The 14,656-nt window shown below is 40.8% G+C and overlaps 1 gene segment (V, D, J or C); it reads right to left on the reverse strand.

Annotated features, from left to right (window-relative positions):
- Nucleotides 1-10,927: 10,927 nt before the first annotated feature.
- LOC311140059 (Ig kappa-b4 chain C region-like) lies at nt 10,928-13,894 on the reverse strand. The segment is given in 2 exons: nt 13,881-13,894; nt 10,928-11,237 (listed from the first exon to the last, which is right to left on the reverse strand).
- Between the last annotated feature and the right edge of the window lie 762 nt (nt 13,895-14,656).

The following is a 14,656-nucleotide window of genomic DNA, read 5'->3' on the forward strand; positions in this document are numbered from 1 at the left end:
TTTTGGTTTTTGCCCTAGCTTTACATAGCTGATAAAAAATAATCAACTAATCATCGAGCTTTGATAATTTGAATCAGCTGTGTAGTGTTAGGGCAAAAAACGAAAAGTGCACCCCTTGGGGTCACGAGGACCGAGTTTGGGAAACACTGCTATATCTTGAATTAGTGGCACTTGCAATATTTATTTAAAAAATATATATTTAGCTTCAAATCACAGCCTATAACACAAGTGAGAGTCCAAGATATCGGTTGACTGTTTGATAGTTCTTCTTTTATTACTGTAAAGTCTGTCAAGTCAAACACGTCTGACACAGACTCAGTATCCTGATGAATGAAGACAGTCAACTACTATCATTGCAGCAGCTCTTCTATTATATCATAGTATATTGTGATAGTATTACTTACTGGTCAATTATGATGTTAGAGTGAGTTTTAGACTTGACAGTTTTTAAAGACATCATTAATCAGCCTTACTGAATACATATTTTTCCAGAATATTGCAAATATACAGTATCTATGATCCAGTTTATTAATAAAAACAACATAAATATGCATTCCAAAAAGAAATCTTTATTTTAATCCATTATCACACAATCAAAGCATCAAAGCAAACATGATAGTGAATAAAAGCAGATCACATCAAATCTAAAACTAACACAATCTCAATCTACAGAATGGATTGACACATGAACTCAAGCCAAGCCCCCTGTTAGTCTACACCAGAGTGATCACTATATTGAAGAGCGACTGATTTTAGAACAAAGCAAGTCAAAGCAGAGGAACCAGTATCCTCTCTCCACAGGGGTGTGTGACTGAGGGGTCCTACCCAGAACAGTCAGCCCTCCTCAGTGTCTTGGTGACTGGAGTCTGGGATTTCTGCTGGGCTTCACAGGTTACCTCTCCTGCCTTGGTCCACTCCTGGGAAGTGAGAGTCAGTGTGCTGCTCCAGCTGTACAGGCCGTCCTTCTCCTGGACCCCGGGACTGGCCTCCTGCTTCTTGCTGGTCCCGTCCACTTTCCAGCTCATGGTCCAGTCTGAGGGGAAGCCCTTGTTGGCCAGACACGTCAGTGTGGCTGTTGTTGTACTGGACAGCTCCTCACTAGAGGGGGGCAGGACGGTGAGGGTGGGGACTCTGTTACCTGGAACAAACAGAACACATCAACTAAGTAACTACATCAAGTACAGTTACAGTAAGAGCTTATCTTCAGCAAAGGACAAATCAAAATAAAGTGAATTGGAAATGCCCTCTAAATATGAATGTACAAGTTAGATTGGCAAAAGATGTGGATAAATCACAAACTGTAATATGATAAAGCAGATTAATGAACCGAACAAGTTTTAAATAAGTAGAGTTACAAGTCATACAGCATCAGTTATACATGTCATACAGATATTATTTAGGAATGAATCTGATCACAATAGCCTTTTCATATTCATAGTCTTTGCAGAATTTGAGCATAAATTAGTTTGAATCACATATCAACCATGTTAGTTCATGAAGTCGGTTCCAAACATGACTGAGACCGTTTGTCTTAACACTAACAGTGAATGCTACCATGAACTCAATGAAACAATAATGACTATTATATCCAATACTATTAAATAGTCATCATACCAGAATTAAGAGTTATGGTCTCCAATCATACAAATCAGACATAAATATACATACAATTTAACATTTTGATAAAAAAAAAAAAGGTTTTTGAAAGAAGGCTCAGTCAAAAGTAATGAAAACATTTTGAAAATCTAAAATCGCAATAGTTTCATAGATACAGAGTGTAAGAATAACATACTTAATAAATGTAATCAGAAAGAAATATCAAGAGAGCTTGTTACTTACTTCCAAAATCTAGTCTGGTGCCGCTACCAAAAGTGGCCCACAGTGATACAATTCCTATTACTGCTCGTACAAAAACCTCTCTGTGTTGTCATGCTGCAGCTGTTACAGTGAAGATCACTCATACAGAATCATAATCAACACAAATACACGTTAACATCTTCCAGGTAGAACAAACACTTCATATAAGCTGTTTCTAGATAATAAAAATATGAATTGTATCTTAAATCCAGATATGAGTATTTTTTCCTTCTTCTGTGTATCAGGTGTTCTCCTAGTCTGTAGGTACAGTCCAACATTAGATCCAGTGTTGCTAGTATTCCTCCAAATTGTCCATATGAAAGACAACAGCAGCAGCAGTACTGATAGTGATCCATGTTGTATAGTCCTTTATTAAAGATGTTGATCTCAGATTTAACAGTGGTTGTAAAGTCACAGAGGACAGACAACACTACCAGAGGAATCCTACCAGCTTCAGTTTAGAGAAGTGTTCCCTAACTGATTAGAGGATCTTACATGAGAAACCAAGCATGAGTGAACAGACAGTTGCATAATGCATCTGCCCCACTGCTCTAAGAGTGTTTATATCCCTGTGAGTTTAACACTTCATGACTGAGAGCTGTCCTTCATGACAACGAATCCCACAACAACCATGACTTTTATCACCATCTTCATCTGGACACTTGCTTTCTGCTTTCAATGTTACACTTTACTACTACTACTACTATTACTATTATTACTACTACTACAACAACAACAACAACTACTACTACTACTACTACTACAACTACTACTACTACTACTACTACTACTCCTACTGCTACCACTACTGCTACTACTATTGCTACTAAAACTCCCCCTGACAGAGGGACTAGCTGGAGGAGAGAGGAGCGAGGCGGGTCAGCTACTACAACTCTAAATTAGGAGAGGAGAGGAGAGGCGAGAAGAGGAGAGGAGAGGAGAGGAGAGGAGAGGAGAGGAGAGGAGAGGAGAGGAGAGGAGAGGAGAGGAGAGGAGAGGAGAGGAGAGGAGAGGAGAGGAGAGGAGAGGAGAGGAGAGGTGTCAACTGTCAATGTGCAGCAGTAGGACGGAGTCAGGCGTAGGACACAGAACTGAGTAAACAACGTACTTTACTTGAAAAATAAACAACACTAATTTCCACGCAGGGAAAACACACCAGCTCACATACGTCTTAGACACAAAACAAAGAACAAACATGCACAAAACCAAGTGGGAACCAGAGGTTTAAATAGGGAAATAATATAATGTAATGGGAACCATATGTGTACAATCAAGACAAAACAAATGGAAAAAGAAACGTAGATCGGTGGCAGCTAGAAAGCCTGTGACGACGACCGCCGAACGCCGCCCGAACAAGGAGAGGCACCAACTTCGGCGGAAGTCGTGACAGTACCCCCCTCCCCCCCCCCCCTTGACGCGCGGCTCCAGCAGCGGGCCGACACCGGCCTCGGGGACGACCCGGAGGACGAGGGTCCAGGATATCTTCCACCGGCACCCAGCATCTCTCCTCCGGACCGTACCCCTCCCACTCCATGAGGTACTGAAGGCCCCTCTCCCAACGCCTTGAGTCCATGACGGCTCGTACAGTATATGCCGGGACCCCTTTGATGTCCAGAGGGGGAGGAGGAACCTCCCGCACCTCAGACTGCTGGAGCGGACATGCCACCACCGGCCTGAGGAGAGACACATGGAACGAGGTGTGAATACGGTAATCAGGGGGGAGCTGTAAGCTATAGCATACCTTGTTCAGTCTCCTCAGGACTTTAAATGGCCCCACAAACCACGGACCCAGTTTCCGGCAGGGCAGGCGAAGGGGAGAGGAGAGGAGAGGAGAGGAGAGGAGAGGAGAGGAGAGGAGAGGAGAGGAGAGGAGAGGAGAGGAGAGGAGAGGAGAGGAGAGGAGAGGAGAGGAGAGGAGAGGAGAGGAGAGAGAGGAGAGGAGAGGAGAGGAGAACAACAACAACTACTACTACTACTACTACTACAACTACAATTACTACTACTACTACTACTACTACTACTACTGCTACTACTACAACTACAACTTCTGAGGAGAGGAGAGGAGAGGATCAGCTACTACTACTACTATTACTACTACTACTACTACTACTACTACAACAACAAAAACAACAACAACTACTACTACTACAACAACAACTACTACTACTACTACTACTACTACTGAGGAGAGGAGAGGAGAGGAGAGGAGAGGAGAGGAGAGAGGAGAAGAGGTGTCAAGGGGTGCTGAAGGTGGGTGTGGTGCAGGAATCAAGCGCAGGACGCAGAAGCTCAGTCCAAAAGACTTTAGTGAAATATTCACGTAGTAAATGAGCACAATAAGCCCGGAGGCGAAATAACGGCACACACAGGCGTCAAACAAACGGCGCGCTAACATGTGCAAAACCCTCTCCAAACACTGGAGGGAAGTACGTAGCTCAAACACCAAAACAGAAGAGCAATCACACACAAACACAGACACACACAACGAGAACTAAATAGGACACTAACGAGGACTAACTAGACACAGGTGTACAACATCAAGACAAAACCAAACGAACATGAAACATAGATCGGTGGCAGCTAGTACTCCGGGGACGACGACCGCCGAAGCCTGCCCGAACCAGGAGGAGGAGCAGCCTCGGCCGAAACCGTGACAAGAGGAGAAGAGAGGGGAGAAGAGGAGGGGAGGGGAGAGGAGAGAGGAGGGTCAGCCCTAAGGAAAGCAAAGGTAAAAATATGTGTTTTAAGATCTCTTTTAAATATTTCCACAGTTTCTGCCCCCCTCAGGTTCTCTGGCAGGCTATTCCAGAGGCTGTGGGCATAATAACTAAAGGCTGCCTCTCCATGCCTCTTGGTCCTAGGCTTTGCTATAGTTAAAAGGCCAGTGCCAGAGGACCTGAGGGACCTACTGGGAACATAACTTAAAAGCAGTCTGACATGTATTGGGGTGCACAATCGTGGATTGATTTAAAAACCAATCTTAAAATTAATTCTAAAACTCACAGGCAGCCAGTGCAGAGATCTTTAAAGCGCTGTAATGTGTGCTCTACGTCTGGTCTTTGTCAGTACCCGTGCTGCAGCATTCTGTATGTTTTGCAGTTGACCAATGGCTTTCATGGGTAGACCAGACAGAGAGCATCACAGCAGTCAAGCCTGCTTGTAATGAAAGCATTGATGAGTCTCTCTGTATCAGCCTGAGAGAGAAACGGCCACATCTTGGAAATGTTCCTCAGGTTGTAAAAAGCTATATATTTTGCTCACATTCCTAATGTGTGATTCGAAATTTTGTTCTGAATCTAAAATAACACCTAGGTTTTTTTACCTAGTGTTATATCTGTATTGCCTGTGAATTAAAATGTTTGGCTAGATTCTCTCTCTGTGCTTTGGGTCCAACAATAAGTACCTCTGTCTTGTCTTGATTTAGCTGGAGGAAGTTATTTTTAAATAAAAAAAAATAATACATATTTTACCTTTATTTAACTAGGCAAGTCAGTTAAGAACAAATTCTTATTTACAATGACAGCCTACACAGGCCAAACCCGGACGACGGTGGGCCAATTGTGCGCTGCCCTATGGGACTCCCAATCATGGCCAGTTGTGATACAGCCTGGAATCGAACCAGGGGGTCTGTAGTGATGCCTCAAGCACAGAGATGAAGTGCCTTAGACCACTGCACCACTCGGGAGCCCAAGTTGTGAGACATCCAAGTATTTAAATAACTAATACAGTCTAATAACTTATCCATGAAGTTGAAATCCTCTGGTGACACAGAAATGTAAAGTTGAGTATCGTCTGCGCAGCAGTGAAAATCAATGCTGTGCTTTCTGATAACGGTTCCATATGGTAACATATGTAAACTGAACAGTAACGGACCCAAAATCGAGCCTTTATCAGAATTTTTTTTCTTCTTTTAACTATGTTCACCAAGGGTGTCAAAAAACTCTCGACCGGTTAAATAGGTCCTAAACCAATAGTTTGGCCACCTCTCCAATTTGTCCAGAAGGACATCATGGTCAACAGTACAATAGGGACTGATAGTACTGAAGTACTAGTATAATACAATAGGGACTGATGGTAATAAAGTACTAGTATAATACAATAGGGACTGATGGTAATAAAGTACTAGTATTATACAATAGAGTATAATACTAGTAAACTCCTTATTTACTATGCTACAACACTTCAGTCTGGGACTCCATCTAGATTCAGTGGTAGTGGAACTCATAGTGACTTCACTCTGACCATCAGTGGAGTCCAGGCTGAAGATGCAGGAGATTCAGCACTTATATCAGAAACCATATCAGTTATTAGCAATTACATAGCTATCATGTTTCTACATCACATCAGTCTCTGTCCAGAAAGACTACTTACATGTAGGACACTTTACTGAAACATGGTGGATGGGGAGAAGACCAGAAGATTATTTGCATAGTGATGATGCTCTACATAGACAGCACATGCTTCAGTGGTCTGAGAGTGTTTATAGCCCTGTGAGTTTAACACTTCATGACTGAGAGCTGTCCTTCATGACAACAGAACCCACAACAACCATGACTTTTATCACCATCTTCATCTGGATATTTGCCCTCTGTCTCCAAGGTAATATATTTTACAGAAAATTACCCGGACAATTGCAATATTAGGCTATATAACCTCATTACAGTTTAATATCATATGCTATATGGAAAAATGTATTAACAATTGAATGCTATTTCTACATGACATCTCTGTTTCAGAATCCAGAGGCCAGGTCACTGTAACTCAGACTCCTGCAGTGAAAGCTGTTCTCCCAGGACAGACAGTATCTCTGAACTGTAAAACCAGCAGTGATGTCTATAACAATAACTTTCTAGCCTGGTACCAACAGAAACCTGGAGGAGCTCCTAAACTCCTTATTTACTATTTCTACAACACTTCAGTCTGGGACTCCATCTAGATTCAGTGGTAGTGGAACTCATAGTGACTTCACTCTGACCATCAGTGGAGTCCAGGCTGAAGATGCAGGAGATTACTACTGTCAGAGTTGGCACTACCCCAACAGTGTCTGGGTGTTCACACAGTGATACAGAGCTGTACAAAAACCTCCCTCAGTCAGACTGCACAGTGACTGTACTGCTACAGCTGGGACCTACTGCAGGTGCTGAGGGGGAAGAGACAGTGACATGGAACACTAGATGAGGTCAACTGTGACATGTGACAATATGGTTAGAAAGCAATCGTTCAGTTCACATGACCATCATCATCATCATTAACATCATCATCATGGTTTTAACTTGTTATATTTGTCATGGCCTTTAAGTGTGTATAACATTTATTTGAAGTTTTGAAACACATTACCTGTCTATATGTAAAGCAAGATCTACAGATATAAAACAAAAGGTGTTCTGACCTCAACATTACTTCAAAGTTACAATCACTTCTGCCCCCAAAAACAAGTCCCAAAATGGACCTCAACCAAATATCTAATTTAAATTGTGATCTTCTACCGTTATATTAACTGTTTTCATGAGCAGGTTACTGACTGTTAGATCTGTGAATGAGACATGATGCTGGATTCAAACATGAGACACATGTACACTACATACACTATCTATGTAAAGTATAATATCCATTTTATCTGTAATTAATTACATGGTAGCATATCTGTTATGAGTCCCTCCCTGAATCCACCGTAAAGGTTAAGACCACTCCCTCACATCTGGCCCAGTCCAGGGTATTTCAGGCAGTGAAACTGTTCAACTACTAGACTGGTATCTGTGGGAGTGAAACTGAGATTTGCATAGACAGGTTTTTGCCCTAGCTTTACACTGCTGATGAAAAATAATAAACTAATCATCGAGCTTTGATAATTTGAATCAGCTGTGTAGTGTTAGGGTAAAACACTAAATGTGCACCCCTTGGGGTCCCGAGGAAGTAGTACCACTTGTAATATTTGTAATTTAAAAATATATATATTTAGCGTCGAATCACAGCCTATAACACACGTGAGAGTCCAAGATATCGGTTGAATGTTTGATAGTTCTTCTTTTATTACTATAAAGTCTGTCAAGTCAAACACATCTGACACAGACTCAGTATCCTGATGAATGAAGACAGTCAACTACTACCATGGCAGAAACTCTTCTATTATATCATAGTCAGTGGCGGTTTTACACGGAGGCCGGGGGAGGCCCGTGCCTCCCTGGAAATGTCCCTGGCCACCCCTGTGCCCCCCCCCCGTGCTGACCAAATAAAAAATTATGAATTTATAACTATTTTACACGCGAGCGCCAAAAGCGGAACTAATGCAACGCTCTACACGGCAACGTTCTACACGGGTAAATTAGAGTGGCGCACCGTTTTGCCAGACAGCACAACCGCCGTATCCTGTTGCTGTAGTGTATCTATATGATATATACGCTAGTAGCGTATGAGTGCCGCTGTGAGGAAAAAGAGATATAATGAACAATAAAACAACAAGCTTGAGCTTCTTAAGACACGGTGGGTTTATCTGTTCTCAATACCACCGGTAAAATGAATGGAGTTAGTCTGGTGTCCACATGAAGTTACGTGTGTAGACAAAGAGTCTGGTGTCCATATGAAGTTACATGTGTAGACAGAGACAGTCTGGTGTCCATATGAAGTTACATGTGTAGACAGAGACAGTCTGGTGCCCATATGAAGTTAAATGTGTAAACAAAGACAGTCTGGTGTCCATATGAAGTTACATGTGTAGACAGAGACAGTCTGGTGCCCATATGAAGTTAAATGTGTAAACAAAGACAGTCTGGTGTCCATATGAAGTTACATGTGTAGACAGAGACAGTCTGGTGCCCATATGAAGTTACATGTGTAGACAAAGAGTCTGGTGTCCATATGAAGTTACATGTGTAAACAGAGACGGTCTGGGGTCCATATGAAGTTAGATGTGTAGACAAAGACAGTCTGGTGTCCACATGAAGTTACATGTGTCTACTTAGATGAACCCACCATGTCTTAAGAAGCTGAAGCTTGTTTTATTTTTCATTTTACATCATCTATCTTTTTTTCCTCACAGTACCAGTAGTTCCACACACTACTAGAGTGTATGTATGTATGTATATATATCCCACCAATCCTCTCTCAAGAGGTTTTCAAAAAGGGGCAAACTCATGTCTCAAGACCTGCTTCTGTTGGTTCCCCTCTCCTGCCTGTAACTTTCCATCCACATCCCCAAAGTTTTGTGGCCCATTATGACATCACTCCATTAAGTGATTGCTGCATGTACTGCTCTAAGGAAACACTTCTCTCTCTCTCTCTCTCTCTCTCTCTCTCTCTCTCTCTCTCTCTCTCTCTCTCTCTCTCTCTCTCTCTCTCTCTCTCTCTCTCGATAGATAGATAGAGTTTATGATTTTATTCTTTTGAATTATCTCTGCCAAACATCTATGTACTACAAATCTTCAAGCTCCACAGATGTTTTATGGCATCCACTAAACCTCTTTAGATATTTGTAAATTATACAGTGTGATACCTTTCAACAAAAGTTTATTTTATTTTTTACCAACTATGATTTTTCCTTTTGAAAACAAGCAAAGCAAGAAAAAAAAGAAACAAAATCACTCCAATCATTGCACACTTGTGTCGTTCAGACTTTACAGGTCCAGCTTTGACATGATGATCTAACTAACACTAATATTGTAACTAATATTGTAACTGAAATATGTATGATCCTATGATGAGCGATTGCTTACTTCCCTTTCACTCTTAAAAAATTACTGAAAAAAAATGTGTATAAAAAGGTATATGTAGTATATGTTTGTTTAGTGAGCATTCATGCTGTCATTTTTTCCCAATGTGAACTATGGTGGAAATGTGCTGTCCTAAATGGACTTGCCCATATATGTTGTAAAGCCTTTTTTTGTACACCTGCTCATCAACTGACAGTGAAGTACACAAAGACACAGACACACATACACACACACACAGACACCTGTAATATTCTTGTTTTCATGTTGTTGCTGATATCCATCAGTGTTGTTCATATTGCTACATTGTGTTGACATGATTGTTGCTTTTAAACGAATGTTAACTTAATGTTTATTATCTGCATCCTATTGGACTACTGGATGTTAATGTGTAACACGTTTCCCTGTTTATGTGCTTTAGCAATACTGTATGTCAATATGGTCATGCTAGTAAAGCCTCTTTGAATTGAATTTCTTTTCTGATTTGGTTTATTTTACCTAAATGGATACAGGGTAGTGTGTTTTGTTTATAAATCACTCAGAAAGTTTTATTTCTTAAAACAAAATGTGGAATCAACTGTCCACAGTAGTGGGGCTTCCATAAATAGGAAATGGCACATTGTTGTACCCTTTGTTGTATCCTGGAGTTTTGTTCACATTGAATATGAACCCTGTATTTGTACCCTGTATTTTTTTTTTTTTTTTTTTTTTTTTTTCTTTCATTTTTATGGCACTATCTCTCTTGCATCTGCACTCTTGTACAAAATACGTGTTATAATAAATGTCATATGATTTTAAAGTAAAATAAAGTTTATAATCTTTGAATATCATGTGTTGCCAGTTTTTTTATGTGTGCCCCCCTGATTAAACACTGGCCCCTCCTTGGCCCCCCTAGTAAAATGTGTCTAGAACCGCCACTGATCATAGTATATTGTGATAGTATTAAATACTGGTCAATTATGATGTTAGAGTGAGTTTTAGACTTGACAGTTTTTAAAGACACCATTAATCAGCCTTGCTGAATACATATTTTTCCAGAATATTGCAAATATACAGTATCTATGATCCAGTTTATTAATAAAAACAACAAAAATATGCATTCCAAAAAGAAATCTTTATTTAAATCCATTATCACAAAATCGAAGCATCAAAGCAAACATGATAGTGAATAAAAGCAGATCACATTAAATAAAAAAAATAAAAAAATCTCAATCTACAGAATGGATTGACACATGAACTCAAGCCTAGCCCCCTGTTAGTCCACACCAGAGTGATCACTAAATCAGAGAACGACTGATTTTAGAAAAAAAGCAAGTCAAAGCAGAGGAACAAGCATCCTCTCTCCATAGAGGTGTGACTGAGGGGTCCTACCCAGAACAGTCAGCCCTCCTCAGGGTCTTGGTGACTGGAGTCTGGGATTTCTGCTGGGCTTCACAGGTCACCTCTCCTGCCTTGGTCCACTCCTGGGCAGTGAGAGTCAGTGTGCTGCTCCAGCTGTACAGGCCGTCCTTCTCCTGGACCCCGGGACTGGCCTCCTGCTTCTTGCTGGTCCCGTCCACTTTCCAGCTCATGGTCCAGTCTGAGGGGAAGCCCTTGTTGGCCAGACACGTCAGTGTGGCTGTTGTTGTACTGGACAGCTCCTCACTAGAGGGTGGCAGGACGGTGAGGGTGGGGGAACTGTTACCAGGAACAAACAGAACACATCAACTAAGTAACTACATCAAGTACAGTTACAGTAAGAGCTTATCTTCAGCAAAGGACAAATCAAAATAAAGTGATTTGGAAATGCCTTCTAAATATTAATGTAAAAGTTAGATTGGTAAAAGATGTGGATAACACACAAACTGTAATATGATAAAGCAGAATAATGAACCGAACAAGTATTAAGTAAGTAGAGTTACAAGTCATACAGCGTCAGTTATACATGTCATACAGATATTATTTAGGAATTGATCTGATCAGAATAGCCTTCTCATATTCATAGTATTTGCAAAATCTGAGCATAATCTGAGCATAAATTAGTTTTAATCACATATCAACCATGTTAGTTCATGAAGTTGGTTCCAAACATAACTGAGACCTTTTGTCTTCACACTAACAGTGAAGGCTACCATGAACTCAATACAACAATAATGACTACTATATCCAATGCTATTAAATAGTGATCCTACCAAAATTAAGAGTTATAGTCTGCAATCATACAAATCAGACAAAAATAAACCTACAATTTAACATTTCGATTCAATAAAATTTTATTAGAACGAAGGGTCAGTCAAAAGCAATTAAAACATTTTGAAAATCTAAAATCGCAATATTTTCATAGACAGAGTGTAAGAATAACATACTTAATAAGTGTAATCAGAAAGAAATATCAAGTGAGCTTGTTACTTACTTCCAACATCTAGTCTGGTGCCGCTACCAAAAGTGTCCCACAGTGATACAATCCCTGTTACTGCTGGTACAAAAACCTCTCTGTGTTGTGATGCTGCAGCTGTTACAGTGAAGATCACTCATACAGAATCATAATCAACACAAATACACTTTAACATCTTCCAGGTAGAACAAACACTTTATATAAGCTGTTTCTAGATAATACAAATATGATTTGTATCTTAAAACCAGATATTAGTATTTTTTCCTTCCTCTGTGTATCAGATGTTCTCCTAGTCTGTAAGTACTGTCCAGCATTAGCTCCAGTGTTGCTAGTATTCCTCCATATTGTCCATATGAAAGACAACAGCAGCAGCAGTACTGATAGTGATCCATGTTGTATATTCCTTTATTAAAGATGTTGATCTCAGATTTAACATTTATGGTAAAGTCACAGACAGACAACACTACCAGAGGAATCCTACCAGCTTTAGTTTAGAGAAGTGTTCACTAACTGATTAGAGGAACTTACATAAGAGACCAAGCATGAGTGAACAGACAGTTAATTATGCCTGATCATCATCAGAATAAAAATAAATGGTGGTGTGACATAAAAGTTGCCATACATAAGTTATTTGAGTAAAAGTTGCTGTTTGATGTTAGAGCGTTGGCCTGGTTACCAAAAGGCTGCTAGTTCAAATCCCCAGGACGACACGGCGAAACATCTGTCGATGTGCCCTTTAGCAAGGCACTTAACCCTAATTGCTCCAGGGTCGCCGTTTATAATGGCCGTGACCCCACTCTCTGAGGATGTCTCAGGGGGAGTTGGGATGTCCCCCCCAAAAAACATATCCAATCCCCATATAATAAACGTGTGAAATAGGACAAATATAAGCACCCACCTAATTACTATTATTAGAAAAGCAAACTTATGCGAGAGAATTATATTCTTATGATGGGAGCCTACTTGGAAACTGAAATAGATTTGAAACACTCATTTGCATAATGCATCTGCTCTAAGAGTGTTTATAGCGCTGTGAGTTTAACACTTGATGACTGAGAGCTGTCCTTCATGACAACAGAACCCACAACAACCATGACTTTTTTCACCATCTGGACACTTGCTTTCAAGGTGGTACTACTACTCCTCCTCCTCCTCCTCCTCCTCCTCCTCCTCCTCCTCCTCCTCCTCCTCCTCCTCCTCCTCCTCCTCCTCCTGACAGGGAGACTAGCTGGAGGATAGAGGCGGGTCAGCTACCACAACTCTATAGTAGGAGAGGAGAGGGGAGAAGAGGAGTGGAGAGGGTCATCAACTACTACTATTACTACTACTACTACTACAACAACAAAAACAACAACAACTACTACTACTACTACTACTACTACTACTACTACTACTACTACTACTACTACTACTACTACTACTACTACTACTACTACTATTACTAATATTACTACTACAACTACTACAACTACTGAGGAGAGGAGGAGAGGAGAAGAGAGGGGAGAAGAAGAGAGGAGAGGAGAGGCTACTACTATTACTACTACTACTACTACAACAAAAACAACAACGACAACAACTACTACTACTACTACAACAACAACAACTACTACTAGATATGTTTTAAGATCTCTTTTAAATATTTCCACATTTTCGGCCCCCTCGGGTTCTCTGGCAGGCTATACCTGAGGCTGGGGGCATAATAACTAAAGGCTGCCTCTCAATGTCTCTTCGTCCTAGGCTTTGGGATAGTTAAAAGGCCACTGCCAGAGGACCTGAGGGACCTACTGGGAACATAACTTAAAAGCATGTCTGACATGTATTGGGGTGCACAATCGTGGATTGATTTAAAAAACAATCTTAAAATTAATTCTAAAACTCACAGGCAGCCAGTGCAGATATCTTTAAAGCGCTGTAATGTGTACTCTACGTCTGGTCTTGATCAGTACCCGTGCTGCAGCATTCTGTATGTTTTGCAGTTGACCAATGGCTTTCATGGGTAGACCAGACAGGAGAGCATCACAGCAGTCAAGCCTGCTTGTATTGAAAGCATTGATGAGTCTCTCTGTATCAGTCTGAGAGCGAAACGGCCGCATCTTGGCAATGTTCCTCAGGTGGTAAAAAGCTATTTTGGTCACATTCCTAATGTGTGATTCGAAATTTTATTCAGAATCTAAAATAACACCTAGGTTTTTTTACCTGGTGTTTTATCTTTATTGCCCATTAATTAAAATGTGTGACTAGATTCTCTCTCTGTTATTTGGCTCCAACAATAAGTACCTCTGTGTCACGCCCTGACATAGAGTTCGTTAGTTGGTTTGGTCAGGGTGTGAGTATCTATGTAATGTGTAATTCTATGTGGAGATCTAGTATGTTTAGATCTATATTGGCCGGGTGTGGTTCCCAATCAGAGGCAGCTGTCGATCGTTGTCTCTGATTGGGGATCATACTTAGGTAGCCTGGTTGCCTACCTTAGTTGTGGGATCTTGACTCGTGTTTGGCTTGTTGTGTGTAGCCACTGATGAGCTTCGCGTTACGTTGCTTTTGTTGTTTTGTCTAGTGTTTATTCGTTCTAATAAACATGTACGCATACCACGCTGCACCTTGGTCTGACACGTCTCTCAATGAACGTAACAGAAGATCCCACCAAACAAGGACCAAGCAGCGTGCCCAGGATAAGCAGAAATCATGGACTTGGGAGGAGATATTAAATGGTAAGGTTTCA

This window comes from Coregonus lavaretus (genome assembly GCF_964263955.1).
Source record: "Coregonus lavaretus genome assembly, chromosome: 13".
Taxonomy (NCBI): Eukaryota; Metazoa; Chordata; class Actinopteri; order Salmoniformes; family Salmonidae; genus Coregonus; species Coregonus lavaretus.